Source organism: Amblyraja radiata, chromosome 15 (genome assembly GCF_010909765.2).
Source record: "Amblyraja radiata isolate CabotCenter1 chromosome 15, sAmbRad1.1.pri, whole genome shotgun sequence".
Lineage (NCBI taxonomy): Eukaryota > Metazoa > Chordata > Chondrichthyes > Rajiformes > Rajidae > Amblyraja > Amblyraja radiata.
The window spans coordinates 45777232-45801497 of record NC_045970.1 but is presented as its reverse complement, the minus strand read 5'-3'; the positions used below and the strand labels follow the sequence as shown (position 1 = coordinate 45801497).

The following is a 24266-nucleotide window of genomic DNA, read 5'->3' as shown; positions in this document are numbered from 1 at the left end:
ATAATAATGCAAGCGACATTAGTGAATTCTCTCATTTATGTCTACCTTCGCCAGCAGATAACTTAAGATTTCTCAGTGTAGGTAAATATGACCATGAATTTCCCCATTACCTTCAATTTGCCAACAGTGTATTTTGTCAATCAAGGACCAGGTATCTGAAGATCAAGATCTCTAATCTAACAAAATAAAACTCATGGTCCACTAGACAGCCGTGACCATTGCCTTCCTACATGTTTCTGAAACCTGGACTACCTATAGTAGACATCCCAAAGTATTGGAAATATTACAACCAACACTTTCTCTAGAAAATCCACCAAATGCACTGGAAGGAAAAATAAGCCATCCTCTTCCCAGACCAACGTTGCCAGGACCGACATCCTTGGTACTCTAAGTTGGCTACATCATTTGTGGCTCCACACCAGACCCTCAAAACAGGCACTCCAGTTCACGCTTGGTTATGGAAGCAATTTACCAGGAAAAGAGAGGAAACAAATTAAGGATGTTCTCAAAGTCTGCTTAAAAAAAGTGGAACGTTCACAGTGACTCTTGCGGATCTCCACCCACTGTGACTCAAAGTAGAGAAGGAATATTCGAGATGGTGCTGAGAACCTCAACACCAAATACTGAGGCCATACAGAAGCCCTGCATGAGCTGCAGAGGGAGCACATCACCTCATAAACCACCCTCACACCCATTTCTTGTGGCTCCACACATAGATTACCAAATTGATACTTAAGAAAATCTATTCTCTCCCTTTCTCCTTATCTCACACTATTTGTCTTTTCATCTTTGGCCGTTGAACAACCCACCCCCTCCCCACCTGTATCCACCTATCACTTGCCAGGCTTTGTCCCGCCACCACCTCTTTCCCGCCTGCTCCCTCCTACTATAATCAATCGGAAGAGGAGTCCCGACCCAAAACAGTGCCCAACCATGTTTTTCAAGTCCTTATACTTGTCAAAGGATTCGCCCAATCCGAGCTCCCCACAGCTGACATGTGTCTCTTGTCTTTTTCTTGACCAGACCCATAATATCTGTTGTCAACCAAGACTCTGAGCTGATGATGTTAGTTGAGGTTCACGAGAACACCAGAAAACTCAACTGCCCTTCCAAAAGGGCTGTGGAAACTATCTTTACAATTTGCTCTGCCAACACTGTATTTCAAAGATAAAGGGGTAAATGTGGGCTCTACATTTGTCATCACTGGAACGAATTGCTTTGCAGTTCCTACTGAAAGGACTGCTTGGAGATAAGCTTATATTTATTTCCGTCAGTTCAGTCTATAGACCTGCGCGGGAAGGTAGACGCTCCCGCCCCCACGAGTCTTGGGCAGATGGAGCTCATCAGCCTGGGAAGGCAGTCCATCTAGGAGAGGGAAAACTCTGATTTAAAACCTCCACTGCCTTGTGGCCATATCCAGTCATGGAAACGGCTCCAGGAGCAAACCTCAAGAAAATCCGGAGTCAGAGCCCCTCAGGCAGTTCGTCGTTGTCTACAACCTCGCTCTGGCAGCTCCTGCGACGGCGCTGGTGCCAAACTGTAATGGCCCTGCTGTTCCTTTGGATCGATCAGCGATGTGGAGAGGGGGGACGTGCTCCATGGCAACAACCTGCCCTCCATATGACATCGCCCAGGCTTGCATCCAACCAGGATGCATCACCCATGGTCAGTCATGACCGAGGGGGGCCTACTACTGATCATAAGGTCATAAGGAATAGGAGTAGAATTAGATCATTCGGCCCATCAAGTCTACTCCGCCATTCAATCATGGCTGATCTATCTCTTCCTCCTAACCCCATTCTCCTGCCTTCTCCCCATAACCTTTGAGATCAAGAATCTATCTCTGCCGTAAAAATATCCACTGATTTGGCGTCCATAGCCTTCTGTTGCAAAGAATTCCACAGATTCACCACCCTCTGACTAAGGAAATTTCTCCTCATCTCCTTCCTAACAGAACATCCTTTAATTCTGACCTCTAGTCCTAAATTCTCCCACTAGTGGAAACATCCTCTCCATATCTACTCTATCCAAGCCTTTCACTATTCTGTACATTTCAATGAGATCCCCCCCTCATTCTTCTAAACTCCAGCGAGTACAGGCCCAGTTAATGATTACTGCAGACTCCAAATCTGGTCCACTGTGCCTGCCAAAACTGGCTCATGGCTTGATCTATTAGGTTAGGTGCCTGGATTGCTGAAATTATATGGGGCAAAAGTACACCCTGACCAATACAATAGTGAGTAAGCTAGTTTTCCATTTTACATAATGAGCAGATGTTGTGAGGCTCATGTTGTCGACGTCCCCATGGTTAGCCCTGTCAATTACCTCAGTCAGGCGAACGACAACAAACAGAGGCAGCAGCAGAAATGCAACCTCAGTCGCCACAGCTTGGTGCCACTTGGCATCACTCTGCTGCAGACTTCTGCTGCCTCAAACACAAGAAAAAGAAGCAGATGTTGCAAGAATTTAAGGGCCTAAGCTAGAGGGAAAAAAATTGGGTAGGCTAGGATTTATTTTTACAGTAAAACTGTTCTACACATGGAATGAGCTGCCAGAGGAGATAGTTGAGGTAGGTATTATAACAGCATTTAAAAGATACATGGACCGACAAATGGATAGAGATAAGGGCCAAACGCATGCAAATTCTTTTTTCCGCCTTCCATCACAGTGAGGAATGTGGAGGAGTTACTATGGTGGATGTTTATGTTAAAATGTATTTTGTGTGTTCCGTTGTTTTTAATTTGTATGACTGACTTGGCAAATGAAATTCCTTGTATGTTGCAAAACATGGCTAATAAAGTATTATTGTGATTGTGATTATGAAATGGAACTAGTTTAGATGTGTCTTCTTGGTCGACATGGACCAGTTGGCCTAAAGAGCCTGTTTCCGTGCTGTATGACTATGAATATGACTCTAAGAAGTGTCCTATTCAGTTTAGTATTGTGTTCAATCCTGTAGCAAGAATCAAATAGCAAATGACTAGGTAGGAAACTTGGCTTAACTGACTGTCAAATATATTACTGGTGTGGCCTGCTGTCAAGGTTTGTGCCTTACCTTGAATGATTCCTAGCAACACCTTCCAGAAATTTCTTCTGGGAGGATCACTCTGAGATAAGTTTTCAATTTACTTTGAAGTTGGTGGCAAGATCTACCTGTAAAATCCTGCTAAAGACTGTTCCTTTCCCTTCTCAACGAAAGATCTTTGTAGAATCAGTAATCCAAATGACAACCTTGGTGTATATTCAAAGCAATTGGACAAATGAATGCAAATTATTAAAGCTAACATTTCTGCAACTGCTCACGCACAGAGAATCAGATTAGGGAAAATGTAATGAAATATTCTTCCCATCATACCAACAAGAAAATGCCTCCAAGCTGTCACTTCATATACAATAAATGAGCAAAACTTGCTCACAGTATACTGCCAGATGTTTCACAATTTATAAAGTCAGGCTTTATTACTATCCTCATTTTAAGTCTTCCTTGGTTCATGTTGTAACGAGCATTTGCCAATTAAAGTTGCATGCAAAAATATACTACTGGAAGGATATTAAATTCAACATCTGCATGTGTTCAAATTTGTTCATGCCATTTAACTCTCATTTATTTACATGGTTTACAGGATTTATATTCAAAACTTGATTTCCAGAATAAAAGGTGTTAAATTTCTGTAATTATAAAAACGGAAACTATTAAATGCAGTAGGAAGTTTCAAATCACTGAATGATTTAACAGCAAAAGTTGGTATGATGCTGGGGTTAAATGTAGCTTCAGTTTATGGAGTGCACGCCTCATTAAACCCAGTGGCAATTGGGGATGGACAATAAATGCTGCTCTTTACACAGGCTGAGAAATTAATTTGAAAAATGCCTCAGCAATATAATTTATAGGCAGTATCCCAGTTACAAAAGAGTCATCAGTTCCTGAGAATTGTTCATAAGCCAATTTTTTTACAAATCCAAAATGAACACATCTCATTAAACCAACTCACTATCAATAAAAGCATGACTCTACTGCAGTTCAAAATGGAAATGGCAATGTTATGCTTTCATTTTTTCCCCATCTTTTTATGGTCATTAACTTCAGGCAAATCAGTTTCGTAGCTCATTGCGTGCCATTTAGTTTCATAGCCTGGAGGTCAGTCAACTTTACAAAAACGGCAGGTTGAACAGCCTCTTGTCTACTAGTTGGATCAAAAACTTGCAGATGCTGGAAATCTGAAATGCAAAGCAAAATATGCCGACAGCTGGTCAGCACCATCCAGGGAGTGAGAAACAGGAGTTATGATGAAGGGGCATTAACTCAATTGTTGTCCTTTGCTACTTCACTTGCAGAGTGCGGCTGGAATTTTGTTTTTACTCGCGTCTATGAAGCCAACCGGGAACTATCCGACCAGTTCCACCCTCCCCCTTCCTGCAGCCTCCTTCATTCTTGGGCATTTGAGTTACCAAATCACTGCTAAAAGTGGCAAATACAGATAAGTGTGTGAACAATATTACATTGTTCTGCAGTGCAAGACCTCCAGTGCATAGAAAGGTGTTTGCCTTTTGTGATTCATATGATAGGACATTTCAACATCTAGAGAATATTAAAAGCAGTGGAAAGTCTGTCACCAAGTATATTCAAGAAAGAGATTGATAGATTTTCAGATATCAAGGAGATCAATGGAAATGGGGTTTGCGCAGGAAAATGGTGATGAGGTAAAAGATTAACCATGAAAGAAGAAGCTTATAGGCAGGCACAAGGATATGCAGAGAATGGAGTGATATGGATCATGTGCAGACACATGACATTAGTTTATCTTGGCATCATGTTCAGAACAGACATTGTGGGTTAAATGGCCTGTTCCTGCACTGTACATTTCTATATTTTATGCAGTAAATTTCCCAGAAATAGAAATGAGGTTTAAAGAAAGCAGGAGAGATCTTTGTTTGATGTATTTGGGAGTAAATATGAGGAGCTGAACGGCCAGGAGAAATATAATTCCTTAATTTACACCATCGGAAATGATGGCGTAAATTAAGGAACGGTAGCACAGCGGTAGAGTTACTGCCTTACAGCGCCGGAGTTCCGGATTCTATCCCGCCAACAGGTGCTGTCTGTACGGACTTTGTACGTTCTTCCCGTGACCGCGTGGGTTTTCTCCGAGATCTTCAGTTTCCTCACACACTCCAAAGGAGTACAGGTTTGTAGGTTAATTGGATTGGTATAAATTAAATTGTTCCTAGTGTGTGTAGGATAGTGCTAATGTGCAGGGATCGCTGATCGGCGTGGACTCGGTGGGCCAAAGGGCCTGTTTCTGTGTTGTATCTCTGAACTAAACTAAACCATCAAGTTCCAGAAGAATCTTTAAGTTTCAATGAGTTTCCATGAGATCACCTTTCACTCTTTTAAAGTCGGGAGAATCAGGTCATTGTAATTTTTTTTTACAGGAGAAATCCCACAAATCAGTTTGGTGAAGTATTATTGCACTTCCTTAATCACGTTAGATAGTGAAATCATATCTGCTTACAATATTCCAGATGCAGTCTAACCAGGGTCTTTATCAATGGTAACATAAGATTGCTTTCTCAACTTCTTGCTGTAACTGCAGATTAACATGGTTTAATTGTAATTTGGCTTACATGATTTTGTGTACAAGGATCACACCAGTCCCTTTAAACACTATAACACATATTTTATTTTCCCACCACTAAAAAAATATTTCTATAAAATAGAAGACCTCACATTTTTATTTTATTTTTTTGAATTTCAAATGCCATGTCCTTTCCTGTTCATTTAACCTGCCGACAAATGCCAGAAGTCTCCCTTTATCATTTTTGAGGTCAGAACATCACCCAGTCTTGTATCATCAGCAAACTAAGATATTTTAAATTGATAACCTCATCCAAATCATTGCTACGCTTTGTAAACAACTGGGAATCCAACCTTAATCTGTGGCAACCATTCCCAGCATCGGAGTCTAAAAATGACCTGTATTCATACTCGGGTTACTGTCCATTAAATAATTTTCACACCATTCTACTCCAATTTAATTTAATTTTCGTGTCACAAGATGGAGGATTTTATGAAACTCAATTTCTACCACAATCAATGGTTCAACTGTTCTGCTAGTCAAAAATAGAGTTTAACCATCTACCATAGCCACTCTGATTTAAGATCCTGGTTTCATATTGAATTAAATCGATTTCATTTTGACATCAATCTGTATCAATTCATTGATAACAGATTCAGCAGCGTTCCTACTATAGGTATTTGTCTAATTGATCTATAATTCCCTATTTTCTCTATCTCAGGCTTTCCCTTAATAGCAGGGATGCAATTGCTGCCTCCTAATCTGTGGGAACCTTAATCAATTAATTTTCAAAGATAATAACCACTATATCCACCATCTTTAAAAATAAGGATCCCAGTCATTAGCACTTGGGAATATTTTAGCTTCTTAGTCCCATTAATTTTCCCAATACTTTTTTTTTAACCAAACCCATTTTCTATGATCTCCTCATTCACACTTAAATTGTAGTTGTCCACTATTTCTGCGAAGTTTCCTACATCATCCAACGTGAAGATAAACCATTTGTTACACTAATCTCACCTGCCTGCACGTAATCAATCTCTCTCCATTATCTGCGCCTATCTAAAAGCCTCTTAAATGCCACTAGCACATCTTCCTCCGCCACCACCCCTGGCAGCACCTTCCCGTCATCCACCAATCTCTCTGTTAAATACTTGCCCTGCGCATCGCCTTTAAATTTGCCACTCTCACCTTAAAGCTATGCCCTCTAGTCCTTGACATTTCCACCCTGGGGAAAAGTTCTGACTGTCTAGCAGAATGATGCCTCCTAAATATTTTATATATTTATAACTGGTCTCCATTCTGCCTCCGATATTCCAAAAGAAAATTAATTCTACTGTCCTTTTTACACTAATCCTTTACCTATACATATATTATGTCTAAACCAATAAGCACTAAGTTTATGTAAAAACCTTTATAGTCTTTTATCAGCTGCCTTCAGAAATTCCAGATACATTCATTGCTTTCCCCTTATCTACCCCACCAGTCGTTTCCTCAAAATCTGTTAACAATGTCAGACACAATCTTTCCTGAATAAAATCTTGTCCCAACTTATTCTTCTGCTTGTTTGTTATCTTCCCTCCCATCCCACACAGTGTTCTTCAATATCATCCGTGTGTCTGTACTAGCTTAATTATTTTGAAATCTCTATCTTTTCAATTGCAACAAAATAAATCATCGACCTGAAACTTTAATTGTTTTTGGCCCAGTGACACTGCTAAACGCAATGAGTAAAAATGTGTTCTTTGTTACAAAGAACTTTGTGATATCCTAAGATCATGACATGGTGCTATATAATGTAAATGCAATGCCAGTTGTTTTTTTTTGTTCTGTTAGTCTGCAAGTGAAAATACAATTCTGTCTGAAGCTGTCACTTGTTAAAATTATAAAACACCATTGTTTTCCCTTTCTGTGAAAAGTCTGAAGGCTCCACGAATTTTTGAGCTGGATCCTGAGGGGGCAATGTCTTGATATTTTTCAGATCTCTGACAGACATACCAGCATTGAGAAATGCTAATCTGTGTTACTATTGCTACCCCAATCATCACATGTATTACAGCCTCAAGGGACCAAACTCCCTTTAATACTGTAAAAAAAAACAGCCACCTGGTTAGCGAGAGCCAATAATTCTGGCCCAATCTGCTTTATGGATGGGAGTGATTTAAACACTTTTTTAATTTTTGTATAGTATATGGAAACTTTTCAAAAATAATCAGATTAATGAGCAATTGCACAGCACAACTTAATGTGACGGTCTTGGTGCCTTCAATTAATTTGGATGCCACACATCAACAATGAACTGCTACAAGTAGGGACGATATGGTGTTGCAAATTCTATTTCTGGGAGGATTGAAAAAATCTATATATATTTCAAAACATCAGGGCTTGTACTTTAACATAACATGAAAAAAGTTACATTTTAAAAATCGCCTGCCAGTTCAAGTTCCTCTCATGCCCATTTCACCCTCAACTTGACAATGGTCCATGTGGATTTCCCCAGTTGGCAATTGCAACAGATTATGCTGGCTGACTCATGTTTATCTTATTTATGCCTTTCTACCACGCACAAAGCACTTCAAGAGACTAATGATATACTCAATTGATTGGTCACCACTGACACACTGTGGCCGTGGTATGTACAAAAGACAAAATCTACTGCAGTTATTTATCTAGATCATTTTACCACAAGCTTCTCAGTGGCAATTGGAAAGGGGCAATGAATGCTGCTGCTCGTTTCAGCAATGCCACAAGCTGAGAAATGCCTCAGCAATAAAATATGTGTTTACAGGCAGTCTCACTGTTAAGAAAGAGTTCAGTCCCTGAGAATTGTTCGTAACCCAAATTTTGTGTAAATCCAAAATGAACAAAAAGTGTGTGGAAGAGGATCACAGACACAGCTGTGGCAAAAGAGCGAGCAGGCGCAGGAAGAGCAGCCGCCAGTCAGCCTCACTGACTAAAGCCCCTCTCCCACTGTACGAGGTAAATCAAGAGTTCTCCCGAGTTTTCCCGATTCGAACTCGGAGAATGACCGTAGCGTGTCCGTAGGAGTTCGTGAATGTCCCATAGCGGCTCATACGAGTAACGGTAGGTACTCGGGAAATCCGGTAAACTCGTGCCATTTTTTCAACACTGTGAAAAATGTCCACGAGTAAAAAAATACTTGTGTTGAAAATAATTGTTACTTTTTACTCGTACGAGCCGCTACGAGACATCCACGAACTCCTACGGACCCGCTACGGACATTCTCCGAGTTCGAATCAGGGGAAAACTCGGGAGAACTCTTGAATTACCTCGTACAGTGGGAGAGGCCCTTGAGTAAGTGAGGGAGTGCTCGTATTTGGCGCTCTCACTTTTGCTCAGTTCGTGCCAGTCCCTCGATTGTTCAGATATATGGTGCCCTTAAGATAGATAGATAGATAGAATTTATTTGCCACACAACCAGGGTCGGTGGTATTTGGGTTGTCAGCAGCGGTACAATAATAAAGAACACACAACCACAATAAAAATGTAACACAAGCATCCACCACAGCATTCATCACTGTGGTGGAAGGCACAGAACTTGGCCAGTCCTCCTCCATTTTCCCCCGTGGTCGGGACCTCCACCCTCCGCAGCCGTTGCTGCGGGCGTCCAGATGGTAAGGGACAAAGTCAAAGTCAAGGTAAGTCCAGGATCGGCTCTTCCCCACCGGAGACCGCGGCTTCAGGCTGGTGTAGGCCGCAGGCCGGCCGTCGAAGATTTAAGGTTCCCGCCGCGCCGCAGCCAGAAGCACCGCAGACTGCAGGGCCGATGGTCGAAGCTCCCCTCCAGGGGTGATGGTAAGTCCATGCCGGACCCGCGGTAGAAGTTGGCCGCGGGCCGGCAATGATGGCTTCTTCTTCCCCCGGGTCCCCCACGAGGGATCCCGGGCTGTAGACGCCGCGCCAGCTGAAACTCTGCAGACCGCGGCTTCAGGATGCCGGCTGCCGCGGGCCAGCGAAACGGAGCGCTCCCATCCGGCGAGGGCTCACCCGCTCCGCGCCGGGAGTCCACGCTGCGCCCGCCGCTGAAGTCCCGGGCGCGTCTCCGTGGAAAGGCCGCGCCGATCTTTGTTGTTAGGCCACGGGGGAGGCGACCTGGAAAAAGTCGCCTCTCCGTGGAGGAGGCGACCAAAGCGGTTTCCCCCTTACCCCCCCACACCACCCCCCACACAAAACACACAAAGGAACATTAAAACAAACTTTAAAACATACTAAAAATTGAAAAGACTAGCGCGCTGCTGAAGTCGGCCATTCATAACCAAGGGATGATCTGTATATGATTTTCTCCATATAATAAAACACTATAAGCTTCACAGAAACCTTGTCAAAGGGAGCAGTGTGCAAGTAATATGGTAATATAAAAAAATAAGAATTCTACATCTTTGGGGTTTCTACTTAAAAGAGCACTATTTGCAGTAACACAAATACTGCCTGACTACTTGAATTATAGCAAAAGCATTGTCTTTGAAATCTTCTCAAAAATATTCTTTGTTGCAGATCTATTTCCCTACTGTGAGTTGTAATTGCCCAAATTAGACGAGCTTCAACATCCATTCAGCAATGTGGAACAGCAAACTTTGCTACGTTCAATAAATTACAAGGGGAAATATTGTTCACTGGATTGCCTCATTACAATAAATGTCAAAGTAAGGTTTCTGAATTGTTATCAGATTGAATTCTTCATTCGTGGCATTCCCTTGAGCTCTCTGCTGAAATCAAGCGCTATTGCCTCTTGTTCATTCAGTCTCATCACCATTGGCAATTCAAATTCAAATTTTCCCCCGTGGTCCAGACCACGGGGGGAAATGGAGGTGGACTGGCCAATTTTTGTGCCTTCCACCACAGTGATGAATGCTGTGGTGGATGTTTGTGTTAAATTTTTTATTGTGTATTGTGTGTTCTTTATCATTGTACCACTGCTGGTAAATTCATTTCACTTGCACTTTATGTGCAATGTGACGAATAAAACCGTATTGAATTGAATTGAAATTCTCCAATCTGACGTCTCTTATTGAGAGAATCAAGGTATGGAACAAGACTGAAAATGGCCAATGCCACTTTACAAACAGGCACCACGATGAAATAGGAAGGAGACTGTCCAAAGACTGGACAAAAATAGTTCTGTGTGGGAATGGAAAAATTAGAACAAACCAGGAAGGGCATAAGCTCTATGGTTTGGAGATCTAAAAGTCCGTACGTGTACTATTCACTAGGTGCATATATCGGGCCAGTTCAAATTGAGAAGGATTGTGCATAATCCGTACGAACGTCCTATTGTCCACAAGACCTGGTAGCGATAAAGCAGCTCGTCAAGGAATGTACTGATGATTTTCCTTTTTTTTCCTAACTAAAGATCTTAACAATTGAGGCGTTAGCTTGCAGCTCAATAAGGAGTGGGAAGAACCCAAATATCACTGATCAGCAGATTGGACAGTCAATTGTCAAAAGTTCCTTGTAATATTGTAGACCCACTGCTTCAGGTAAAGCTTTATCAAACCAAGCACGTTAGATCAAATATGTTCTAAACTACCATTTGCCAATTTTTTCATTTTCAAGCTAGTCCAGTTCCAAAAAGATTGTTTACTCTTTTTTTCCCCTTAATTTATAACTGCGGATCTCTCAATACATCTTTCCTCTTCATAATTTAACTACAGACCAGAGACCAATGAAAAACTATAGTCTGTGCATACATAAGTCCGAATAGGCAGCCTGAGTAGACAAGGGTAACTTTGTCCAATGCTGATTTTTTTTTTTTGAAATGCAATGTTTTTTTCAAGCAGTTCGTAGTTGAATGAATGAATGGTTTTATTTCGGTCATACATTAAAAAGAACAAAACTTTACAATCTGTGTGAATATGAACCAACACTGTATCCATTTCACACAACGTTCACATAATCAATGACCGAAAAAGGAATAGGCTGAAGCCACAAAGCTTATTTTTGCCAATCATAGTTATCCTGATTTAAAGTAGATTACACAGAACAGAAAATGAAAACGCAACACTAAACCAGTCAACCAGCGTCAGTGTAGAAGCGACAGCTAACATTTCAATTCATTGCCTTTTCATCAGTTCTGATAAAAGGCCATCAGCCGAAAGCATTAACTGTGTTTTGCTTTGCACAGACCTTGCTGTAACCTGCAGAGTATTACCAGTATTTTCTGCTTGCTTCAGAATTCCAACATTCTGAGTAGATTTTGAAAAGACAAACACAAAGGGTGGTGGGTGTATGGAATGAGCTGCCAGAGGAGGTAATAAAGGATGGGATTTATATAGCGCCTTTCTAATACTCAAGGCACTTTACATCGCATTATTCATTCAGTCATACTCGGTGGTGGTAAGCTACTTCTGTAGCCACAGCTGCCCTGGGGCAGACTGACGGAAGCGTGGCTGCCAATCTGCGCCTACGGCCCCTCCGACCACCACCAATCACTCACACACATTCACACACAGGCAAAGGTGGGTGAAGTGTCTTGCCCAAGGACACAACGACAGTATGCACTCCAAGCGGGACTCGAACCGGCTACCTTCCGGTCGCCAGCCGAACACTTAGCCCATTGTGCCATCTGTCGTCCCAAAGTAGTTGAAGTAAGGACTATGGCAACCTTTAAGAAGCAGTTGGACAGTATGATGGATAGGACAGGTTTGGAGGGATATGGGCCAATGCAAGCAAGTAGGATTAGTGTAGCTGGGACATGTTGGTCAGTGTGGGCATGTTGAGCTGAAGGGCCTGTTTCTACGCTGCATGACTATGACAAAATATATTTTCTGAGGTATTAAAGTGATCCCTCCTTCTTCTGTACATTTGAATTATTTTTTTATTAAATGCCACTATGGTCTATTTTTTCTTAATTTTATTATGGGTTTATGCATTCATTGGAAGAGGGATCAAACTAACAAGAAAATGATTGGTTAATTCATCAAATTCACACCATTCTGGTTTCCTATTTATAATTAACTCTGCTGATTTTAAATAAAATATATTCTCATCGGTCAACTGATTTTATTTTCCACATTGTTCAGTGCAGAATGCACTTAACATTAAATATTAAGCTCTCAACCCCGTGGAAAAGCTTTACTAATTGCTTATTTATAAAGCTGGACTACAGCACCACCTGTGGGCCATTTGAAACACAAGTTGGGCATTCAAGCCTCCATGCCTGCCCTAGCATCCAAAAATCTTGACCGAAGCACACATTGCTGGAGGAGTTCAGCAGGTCAGGCAGCATCTGTGGAGGCAAAAAATCAGGCAAAATTTCGGGTCGGGGCCCTTCTTCAGAAAGCTTGAGGGTAGTTTGGTTGGGAGAAAGTGATAAAGGCAGGAGGTGAAAGGAAGACAAAAGGGTGTCAGAATAGAAGGGAAAGCTGCAGAATGTAAGAGTTTCATTGCTCTGGTTCTTGTCCGGTGCATAGGATAAGCAAATACTCTTGATGCGATTGGGCTCGAGAGGGTACAGAGATTTGCAAGGATATTGCCATGACTGCAGGAATTATAGTTACAAGGAGAAATTGGCTGGGGTTATTTTCTTTGCAGAAATACTATGGGGAAGTTAAAGGAGATGAATACAATTCTGATGGTGATTTGACAAGATGACCCTAGTCCTCTTGGCAGAGGGGTCAATAATCTAACCACGGGACAGAGATTAAAAGTTATTGGGAGAATGGTTGAAAGGACAATTTCTCGACATGGTGATCTTATAAAGGTGTACAAAATCATGAGAGAAATAGATCGAGGAGATGCACAGAGTCTCTTGCCCAGAGTAGGGGAATCGAGAACCCTGGGGCAAGTTTAAGGTGAGGGGGGGAAAGATTTAATAGGAATCTGAGGGGTAACATTTTCACATTATGGGTGTATGAAACAAGCTGCCAGAGGAGGTAGTTGAGGCAGGTCGTATTGCAACATTTAAGAAACATTTGGATAGGTACATGAATGAGACCAGTTGAGAGGGATAATGGCCAAATGGAGTCAGGTAGGATTAGTGTAGATGGGACATGATTTGATTAGATTAGATTAGATTAGATTCCTTTATTGTCATTCAGACCTTTCGGTCTGAACGAAATTATGTTGCCTGCAGTCATACACAGAACCAATAAAAACAAAACATACAATAAACACAAATTAAACATCCACCACAGTGAGTTCACCAAGCACATCCTCACTGTGACGGAGGCAAAGTCTTAGTCTCCGTCTCTTCCCTCCTTGTTCTCCCTCCACGCTGAGGCGATCGATCCAGGACGGAGATGCCGCCCTCCAGTCCAGCGGACCTCCGTGGCGATGTCGCCGCCGCCTAAAGCCGGAACGCCGTCTCCGCTCCGAGACGGCCCGCCACAGCATCAGCTCCGGGCAGCCGCCCCAGCTCCAGGTCCCGCAGTCTCCGCTCCAGGCCGCTGCCCCAGCTCCGGGTCCCGCAGTTTCCGCTCCAGGCCGCTGCCCCAGCTCCGGGTCCCGCAGTCTCCGCTCCAGGCCGCTGCCCCAGCTCCGGGTCCCGCAGTCTCTGCTCCAGGCCGCTGCCCCCGCTCCGGGTCCCAGTCTCCGCTCCAGGCCGCTGCCCCAGCTCCGGGTCCCAGTCTCCGCTCCAGGCCGCTGCCCCAGCTCCGGGTCCCACAGTCTCAGCTCCGAGCCCCGCTGCATCAGCTCCAGGCCACCGCCAAAAGCCAGAAAGCCGCACCAGCAAGTCGGGCCACCTCTGCCTCAGCCCCAAAGACGGCCAGCCTCTCGTTGGTAAGTCCTGGCTGGCTCTGCCTCCGGAGCCTTGGGGTCGGTCGCAGGTTGGAGGCCGCCAGCTCCGCCATTAGGCCTCAGCGCAGACGGAGGCAGAGAAGGGGGATACGACACAAAAAAGTCGCATTCCCCCGAAGGAAGAGACAGAGAACATGTTTCCCCCCTCTAACACAACCCAACAAACTAAAACAACCAAAACAAGACAAAAAAACAACAGAAAAAAGTAGACAGACGGACTGCAGGCGAGCCGCAGCTGTTAACAGCGCCGCCACTTCCGGAATGTTAGTCAGTGTGGACAAGTTGGGCCGAAGGGCCTGTTTCCACGCTGTATGACTAGAGCAGTGCCACTCTGGAGGTCTGTCTTAAAGGCAAAGAAAATCTAAATGTTCCTCACACACAAAACACACGGAGATGAGCACGAGAAGAGCCACAACAGGACCATGGATCAGAAGTGGCAAGGAAAAAACAACACAGATGACTCATTTTTGGATCAGCATGAACTCAAGAGCAAAACTTTGTGCACTCATAGGAAAGTTAGATGCAAGGAACACACACACACACACTCATCATCAATGATCACAGTCCACCCCTAGAACACCCAGATAATCTATGACTCAAGGTAAGGCCCGGGACAGAGCTTTAGTTTCAGCCAAATCCTGTTCTTTATTCTGATGCTTGAAGCTATTTAAAAACATTTAAAAGTAATATAAACAATGAAATGATATATCACTTAAACATTTCAATAAAAATATAACAATTACAAAAATGCTTAAAATAATTAATTAATTATTAATTTAAATATTAAAAAATAACATTGCCTCCTAATCTATCGACCAAAAATCTCCATTGAAATAATGGCATTTCTAATCATACCCCTAGTCTGATTTAGCATAGGATACGAAGCAATTCCTCTGTGTGATACTGGAGAATCATAATACTGTGTTGTACTATTGGATATAATAGAATCCAATGAAGGAACACAGTAACAGGTGGAATGACATGTAACTCAGTAAGATAGATTTACAGTAAGTCTATATAAGCATGGGAGTTACTTCTACTGCAATGGCTCCCTATGGAGCATTCACTCAATACATATATAAAATGCAATCTCCTGGTCACTTAAAAAAAAATGTTGCCTTAAATTGACAAAGATTCTAAATGGAACGTTATTAGCTTTCTCAACCGCCAATTCATAGAGCCGGAAAAACGGATGACAATGGATAAAATACCAGGACCCAACCAATGATCCAAAATATTGGGGCTAAAGTAACAATCACCAACAAAATATTTTCATCCTGGAAAAATGCCTCAAAGTGCTTCTGAGATGCACATCAAGGATGATATACATGGAGGCGGGCATGCTTTCTTAAAATGGAGTGCTAGTCATACTTTTCCTCTTTGTTCATTTCTCAACACCGGGTCTCCAGTTATTCATAATCTAAATCAATGATTTGGATGGGGTAAATCAAGTATGACACATATAAATTTGTGCATGAGAGAAAATGTGATGGCATTCTGGTTGTGAAGAGGATGCAGATATTCATAGGGGTATAAGCAAGATAAGTGAATAGGCAAGGGCATAGTGGGTGGAATATAATGTGGAAAAATGTGAAGTTATCAACTTTGGGTGGAAAATAGAAAGATAGAATTATTGTTAAATGGTGAGAGATTGAAAAAAGTTGAGGAGTGGGTGTTCAAAGGGACCCGAGTCTCTTTGAAACTTAACAAGCCAACAGAGCAAGATTTTGAAGAAAGCAAAAAAAATGTTGTCTTGGTTGCAAGATAAATCGAGTACAAGAATAGAAACAGCTTGATCAATTTCAATTGTAAAGCACTGTGGTGAGATGTATCTGAATCTGAATACAGGTCTGATCACCCTGCCTAAGGAAGGTGATATTTCTGATAGAGGGGGTACACCAAAGGTTCAGCCGAGTGAATCCTGGAATGATAGGTTCATTATGAGGAGACTGGGCCAGGCCTTGAGTTTGGAAGGAGGAGAGGTGATGCAGAAATCCAACATTCTTAAGGAGCTTGACATGGTGTGTGTAGATTTGAGGTTGGGTCTGGCAGATCAGTGTAGAATCAGAGAGCACAGATAGGGAAATGAGGAATAAGCCATTCAGGAAAGAGATTTGAAGAAATTTGTTCACCCAAAGGGTAGTGGATCTTTTAAATTCTCTACCCAAGGTTCAGTCACTGACTATCCTAAATTGATGGATTTTTAGACATTGAGAGTATCAAGGAATGTGCAATTATTGCACAAAAGTGGCCCAAAGGTTGATTATGTTGAATGACAGTGCAACACAAGGGGTCGCAGGGCATACTTCTCTTTCTGTTGCTTATGTTTAGTCTGATTTGTCCTGGATAGTCTCAAACTATTTGGGTATTTTGGATGGTTAAAATGCTCTGCCTACTGGGTGTCCTCTCGAACTATCTCTGTGAGTCACCTCTACAGGACACCCAGTCTAAAATATGCTCATAAAGCTGTCGTATGTGCCTGGGGTTTTCAGTTTAATGGCAACTTTGGGATGGTGATGATGGGAGACTCTGATTGTCATGCATCAGTGTGGAGTAGAAAGTTATATTCTCACTCTAGGACATGGTCGCTGTCTAGGACATATGACACAAATGTCACTTGGCACTAGTCAGCCAATGCCTAAATAATAAGGTGGTCTTGCCACAGGCATGCAAGGACTGCTTCATTTGTTGTGGAGTTGCAAATAGAGTTGAACATTATGTGATCAGCAGTGAGCCTCCTCCCTTCTGAGGTTTGGTGGAAGGAATCAGCCAAAGATAAGTTAACTTTTCAGGCCAATGAATGAAACCATTTTAAATTGTATACAAAGGAGGAGGTGCAGGAAGACCAAATGGGAAGATGTGTAGGAGCAAAGACACAAAATGCTGGAGCAACAGTGGATCAGCCAGCATCTCTGGATAAAAGGAAAAGGTGACGCTTTGGATCAAGACCCTTCTTCAAACTGAGAGTCAGGAAGACACAAAATGACCGGGAGAGATTGGTAGCACAATTGGTAGTGATGCTGACTGAAGAAGTTGATAAAAGTATGCAAATAGAAAATAAATAAATATCAGGAGGGAGATAGAAATGTGAATGCTGGACAGCAAGACTTGAGACTGTTACGCCTCATGAACTAAAATAGTTGAATTTAATACAAAATCTAGAGATCTAAAAAGAGGCTATCGGGTGATGAGTTGCTGTTCCATGAGTTTTTCATCAACCTTTGCTAGAACAGTGTACGAGGCCAAAGACAAAGAGATCAGAGATCAGAAAGCGAGCGCAGAATTAAACTGCCATGGGGACTGGAAGTTCAGGGCCACCTTTGTGGTCTGAATGGCGGTGTTCTACAAAGTGATTAATCAAATCCTGTCTCTCCATTTCTCCAACCAATTAAAGGGCTTCCCTTTTGTTCTTCCTGCCTCTTCTGACTCTCTGCAACCAAAAACTTACTTAATTTCTATTTTTTCCCCCAATTCTAATGAAATGTCATTCACTTGAAACGTTAACGCTAACTACAGCCGGCGCCCTGTCAGCAGCGTGTCCGTTTTTTTCTACTGTTTTTGTTTTTTTAGTATGTTTTACAGTACGTTTTTGATGTTTCTCGGTGTGTTTTGTGTGGGGGGTGGTGTGGGGGGGGTAAGGTGGAAATCGCTTTGGTCGCCTCCTCCACGGAGAGGCGACTTTTTCCAGGTCGCCTCCCCCGTGGCCTAACAGCAAGGATCGGCGCGGCCTTTCCCGGAGACCGCCCGGGGCTTCAGCGGCGGGCGCAGCGTGGACTCTCGGCGTGGAGCGGGCGAGCCCTCGCTGGGGCTCGCTGGAGGGGAGCGCTCCGTTTCACTGGCCCGCGGCAGCCGGCAGCCTGAAGCCGCGGTCTGCACAGCTCCAGCTGGCGCGGCGTCTGCAGCCCGGGATCCCTCGTGGGGGACCCGGGAGGAAGAAGAAGCTCCGAATGCCGGCCCGCGGCCAACTGCTACCGCGTGCCCGGCGTGAACTTACCATCACCCCTGGAAGGGAGCTTCGACCGCCGGCCCTGCAGTCTGCGGTGCTTCTGGCTGCGGCGCGAATTTTAAATCTTCGACCGCCGGCCTGCAGCCTACACCAGCCTGAAGCCGCGGTCTCCGGTGGGGAAGAGCCGATCCTGGACTTACCTTGACTTTTACTTGTCCTTTATCATCTGGACGCCCGCAGCTACGGCTGCGGAGGGTGGAGGTCCCGACCACGGGGGGAAATGGAGGAGGACTGGCCAAGTTCTGTGCCTTCCACCACAGTGATGAATGCTGTGGTGGAAGGTACACAAAATTGCTGGAGGAACTCAGCGGGTGCAGCAGCATCTATGGAGCGAAGGAAATAGGCGACGTTTCGGGCCGAAACCCTTCTTCAGACTGATAGGGGGTGGGGAAAGAAAGAAGGACAAAGGGAGGAGGAGGAGGAGCCCGAGGGCGGGCGGATGGGAGGAGACAGCTAGAGGGTGAAGGAAGGGGAGGGGGGGAGGGGACAGCACGGGCTAGCCAAATTGGGAGAATTCAATGTTGATGCCAAGGGGACGCAAGGACCCCAGACGGAATATGAGGTGCTGTTCCTCCAATTTCCGCTGTTGCTCACTCTGGCAATGGAGGAGACCCAGGACAGAGAGGTCGGATTGGGAATGGGAGGGGGAGTTGAAGTGCTGAGCCACCGGGAGGTCAGGTAGGTTATTGCGGACTGAGCGGAGGTGTTCGGCGAAACGGTCGCCCAACCTACGCTTGGTCTCACCGATGTAAATCAGCTGACATCTAGAGCAGCGGATGCAGTAGATGAGGTTGGAGGAGATACAGGTGAACCTTTGTCGCACCTGGAACGACTGCTTGGGACCTTGAATGGAGTCGAGGGGGGAGGTGAAGGGACAGGTGTTGCATTTCTTGCGGTTGCAACGGAAAGTGCCCGGGGAGGGGGTGGTGCAGGAGGGAAGTGAAGAGTTGACGAGGGAGTTGCGGAGGGAGCGGTCTTTGCGGAAGGCAGACATGGGGGGAGATGGGAAGATGTGGCGAGTGGTGGGGTCACGTTGGAGGTGGCGGAAATGGCGGAGGATTATGTGTTGTATTTGCCGGCTGGTGGGGTGAAAGGTGAGGACCAGAGGGACTCTGCCCTTGTTGCGTGTGCGGGGATGGGGAGAGAGAGCAGTGTTACGGGGTATGGATGAGACCCTGGTGTGAGCCTCATCTATGGTGGCGGAGGGGAATCCCCGTTCCCTGAAGAACGAGGACATTTCCGATGCCCTAGTATGAAATGTCTCATCCTGGGAACAGATGCGGCGTAGGCGGAGGAATTGGGAGTAGGGGATGGAGTCTTTACAGGGGGCAGGGTGGGAAGACGTGTAGTCCAGATAGCCATGTGAGTCAGTGGGTTTATAATGTATGTCGGTCAGGAGTCTGTCCCCTGCGATGGAGATGGTGAGGTCAAGGAATGGTAGGGAAGTGTCTGAAATCGTCCAGGTGTATTGGAGTGCCGGATGGAAGTTGGTGGTGAAGTGGATGAAGTCAGTCAGTTGTGTGTGGGTGCAGGAGGTGGCACCAAAGCAGTCGTCAATGTAGCGGAGGTAGAGGTCGGGGATGGGGCCCTGGTACGTATTGAACAAGGATTGTTCAACGTACCCGACAAAGAGGCAGGCGTAGCTGGGGCCCATGCGTGTGCCCATAGCTACGCCTTGGGTTTGGAGGAAATGGGAGGAGTCAAATGTAAAGTTATTGAGGGTGAGGACCAACTCCGCTAAGCGGAGGAGAGTGTCAGTGGCTGGGTATAGGTTGCTCCTCTGGTCGAGGAAGAACCGGAGGGCTCTGAGGCCATCCTGGTGGGGGATGGAGGTGTAGAGTGACCGGACATCCATGGTGAAGATGAGGGGGTGAGGGCCCAGAGAGTGGAATGCGTGGAGGCGGCGGAGAGTGTCTGAGGTGTCTAGAACATAGGTGGGGAGGGATTTGACCAAGGGGGATAGGATGGAGTCAAGGTATGTGGAGATGAGTTCGGTGGGGCACGAACACGCAGAGACAATGGGTCTGCCGGGAGAGCCGGGTTTGTGGATTTTGGGGAGAAGGTAAAAACGGGCCGTGCGGGGCTGGGGAATGATGAGTTTGGAGGCTTGGTCAGGTAGGGCGTGGGAATTGATGAAGTCGGTGATGGTGCTAGAAATGGTGGCCTGGTGCTCGTCAGTGGGGTCATGGTCCAAGGGTAAGTAGGAGGAGGTGTCCGAGAGTTGGCGCGTGGCCTCAGCTTTGTAGAGATCGACGCGCCAGACTACCACGGCACCTCCCTTGTCGGCTGGTTTGATGACCCAGTCTGGGTTTGTGCGGAGTGATTCGATGGCAGTGCGTTCAGAGGGGGAAAGATTGGAGTGAGAAAGGGGAGTGGAGAAGTTGAGGCGGTTGACGTCGCGGCGGCAGTTCTGAATGAAGAGTTCCAGAGCCGGGACTTTCTGAGGGGGGTTCCACGAGGAGGGGGTGCGTTGGAGACGGGAAAAGGGGTCATCATTAGGGGGCGAGGACTCCTTCCCATGGAAGTGTGCTGTGAGGCGGAGACGACGGTAGAAGCTCTCCAAGTCATGGTGGGCGCGGAACTCATTGAGATGGGGACGGAGGGGGACAAAGGTGAGGCCTCTGCTGAGGACAGACCGTTGGGTGGGGGAGAGGGGGAGGTCGGGGGGGATGGTGAACACCCGGCAAGGGTGGGAGTTGGGGCCAGAGGGAGGCAGGTGGGTAGACTGGGGACGGGGCGATGTGTGGGGGGGGGGTTGTGGGTGTTGGAGGGGTGGTGGGTGGTCAGGGGGTGGGGGGGAGAGAGGGCTGTAAGGTGGGTGGGGAAGAGCGGGTGTGACATGGTTGGGGGGGGATGGGGGAGGGTCAGTGGAGCAGCCACTGAGGTTAGCACGGCTGGGCAGACGGGCGCTAGGACCCGGTGGAATTAAATCGAGGAGAGTGGGAGTAAGCAGCGTGAGGGCTGCAGGCCCAGTGCAGAGTCCAGGCTCCAGGTAAGGCGACGGCTGTGGGTTGCTGGAGGGGGGTGGAGTGGCGCGGGTCAACGGACCCGATGGTCGGAGTCCAGCGGCGCGGGTCACCGGACCCGATGGTCGGAGTCCAGTGGTAGTTGAGTCGGGGTCCGCGGGCGATGCGTGGGTGGTCCCGGTGGGCGGATGGTCGGCGGGTCGGCGGCGAGATGAATCGGGTGCGTAGCGGCGGCCATGTTGAGATAGCCCCGGTCCGGTGGCGTTGTCGGGTAGTTGGGGTCGGGTGGCGATGTCGGAGGAATCAGCGAGGGGGAGCGAGTCCAAGTTACCGTTGAAGCTGCGAGGCTGGGCGTCATCGGTCGGCAGGTGAGGGTCGGCGGCGGCGGCGGCATCGATGTAGAGGTCGGTGAAGGCGGCGTCCCGGTCAGTGTGGAAGTCGCTCCTAGTGGCCAAGATGGCGTCGCGGGACTCGGGCAGGCGATGCGGGCCAGGGTTGGGGCCCGGAGTCTGCGAGCGGTCGAGTCGCGGAGTGTAGGCAATGCTGTGGTGGATGTTTGTGTTAAATTTTTATTGTGTTTGTGTGTTCTTTATCATTGTACCGCTGCTGACAAATTCATTTCACTTGCACTTTACGTGCAATGTGACGAATAAAACTGATTGATTGATTGATTGCTGACCTGCCGAGAATTTCCTGCATTTTCTGTCTTTATTACACCAGCGCATTAACTGTATTTGGTAGTCAATTTTGAATGACAAAAATGACAGATGGAAACAAAAGTTAGTTAAAAAGGGAAAAGATTTAGTGGTGTAATACAAGTGACCAGAAGTGAGCTTCCTATTGTAACAAGCTTCCTGTTATAACAAGGCCTAATAAGGAAGCTAAATTTCATCACAAAAGCAAAGAGGTCCACTCTAGTTCAAGGCAGTGCTGTTTGAGAATAGGCCAACATGATTACAAAACAGTGAATAAATATTTTTCTTACCAGGGAGCAGCAGGCGTACATGAAATAACAAAGGGAACTGGTAGAGCCAACTCTTCTTTATTAGGAAAATTAAGGAAAGATCGGAGAAAGTAATCCCCCAAAAACCCCCAACAAAATGTGGTACAAACTAGTTCCTAATCATCTGAGAAGTCAAATTAGATAGATAGATAGATAGATATAATTTATTGCCACACAACCAGGGTCGGTGGAAATTTGGGTTGTCAGCAGCAGTACAATAATAAAGAACACACAATAAAACTGTAACACAAACATCCACCACAGCATTCATCACTGTGGTGGAAGGCACAAAAATTTGGCCAGTCCTCCTCCATTTCCCCCCCGTGTACAGGACCAGAGTCCAGAGTCAGCCCAGGATCGGCTCTTCCTCACCAGAGACCGCGGCTTTAAGATGGTGTAGGCCGCAGGCCAGCGGTCGAGATTTAAAGTCCCCGCCGCAGCCAGAAGCACCGTAGACTGCAGGGCCGGCGGTAGAAGCTCCCCTCCAGGGGTGATGGTAAGTCCATGCCGGCCCCGCAGTAGAAGTCGGCCGCGGGCCGGCAGTGATGGCTTCTTCTTCCCCCGGGTCCCCAACGTGAGATCCCGTGCTGTAGACGCCGCACCAGCTGGAGCTCTGCAGACCGCGGCTTCAGGCTGCGACTTCAGGCTGCCGGCTGCCCCGGGCCAGCGAAACGGAGCGCTCCCCTCCAGCGAGGGCTCACCCGCTCCACGCCGAGAGTCCACGCTGCGCCCGCCACTGAAGCCCCGGGCGCGTCTCCGGGAAAGGCCGCGTCGATCCTTGATGTTAGGCCACGGGGGAGGCGACCTGGAAAAAGTCGCCTCTCCATGGAGGAGGCGACCGAAGCGGTTTCCCCCTTACCCCCCCACACAAAACACACGAAGGAACATTAAATACACACTTTAAAACATACTAAAAAATAAAAAATTAATTGCAGATTTTAACCTCAACTTGCATGTATACTGTGCATTGTATGTTTCAAAATGCATGCACTGTAACATGTTGTATATTTTACTTTGCTAACCATGAAATATTTTGATTACATTAGAGTGGTAAGTTCTACACTGTCATTCTCGAACTGGAACATAATTTATTCGTAACAGTCAGTAGGGTTTAAAAGAAAACTTCAAACCAAGGTCTCAGCTTCATTTCCATACGGCACTCAAAAATAACAATCCAAGTTACATGTTTTCTCATCAATTATTAACTGTGGATCACATTTTTTATTTATTTAATTTTAACCGTGCTTTCAAGTCAAGATAATTCTGAAAATATTCATAAATTTCTAACTACTGTCTGATTATTTTGCTGATCAAGCTGTGATGGATCTCTTGTTGATAAAGAACATCCCATCAAACTGCAGTTGTCCTGCCAATAAATGTGGCCTCGAATGACTGCCATGTACATTACCCTAACAGGCAGTCTTCAGAACAAAGTTACAATGGAAATACAAACAAATAAAATCAATTGAGCGCATTGTACGGTCATATTAGACTATTCTTTCAAGGAACTTTGTAAAATAAAATCAAATGAAACAAATCATTACGACCAAGGGAGACTACAAGGAGAAATTTGCACATAATATTTTCAATGACTGGTCTGCCTTGCACTACTTTAGTTTAGTTTAGTTTGGAGATACAGTGTGGAAACAGGCCCTTTGGCCCACTGAGACCACACCGACCAGCGATCCTCATACAATAGCACTATCCAACACACTAGGGACAATTTACAATCTTTACTGAAGCTAATTAACCTATAAACCTGTATGTCTTTGGGGTGTGGGGGGAAACTGGAGTACCTGGGGAAAACTCACGTGGTCACGGGGAGAACATACATACTCCGTACAGACAGTAGCAGGGCGCAAACCTGGGTCTCTGGCGCCGTAAGGCAGCAACTCTACCTCTGCGCCACATGCCACCATTAATTTATTGTTTCTCCAAATTCCTCACGTAATAATTAT

General features: G+C 45.6%; 1 protein-coding gene across 2 annotated transcripts in view; it reads right to left on the bottom strand.

The window, feature by feature from the left end:
• The window catches only part of ipmk (inositol polyphosphate multikinase), a 95293-nt gene that overhangs the window by 6100 nt on the left and 64927 nt on the right, over positions 1-24266 (bottom strand). The gene's annotated exons all lie outside the window — the stretch shown is intronic.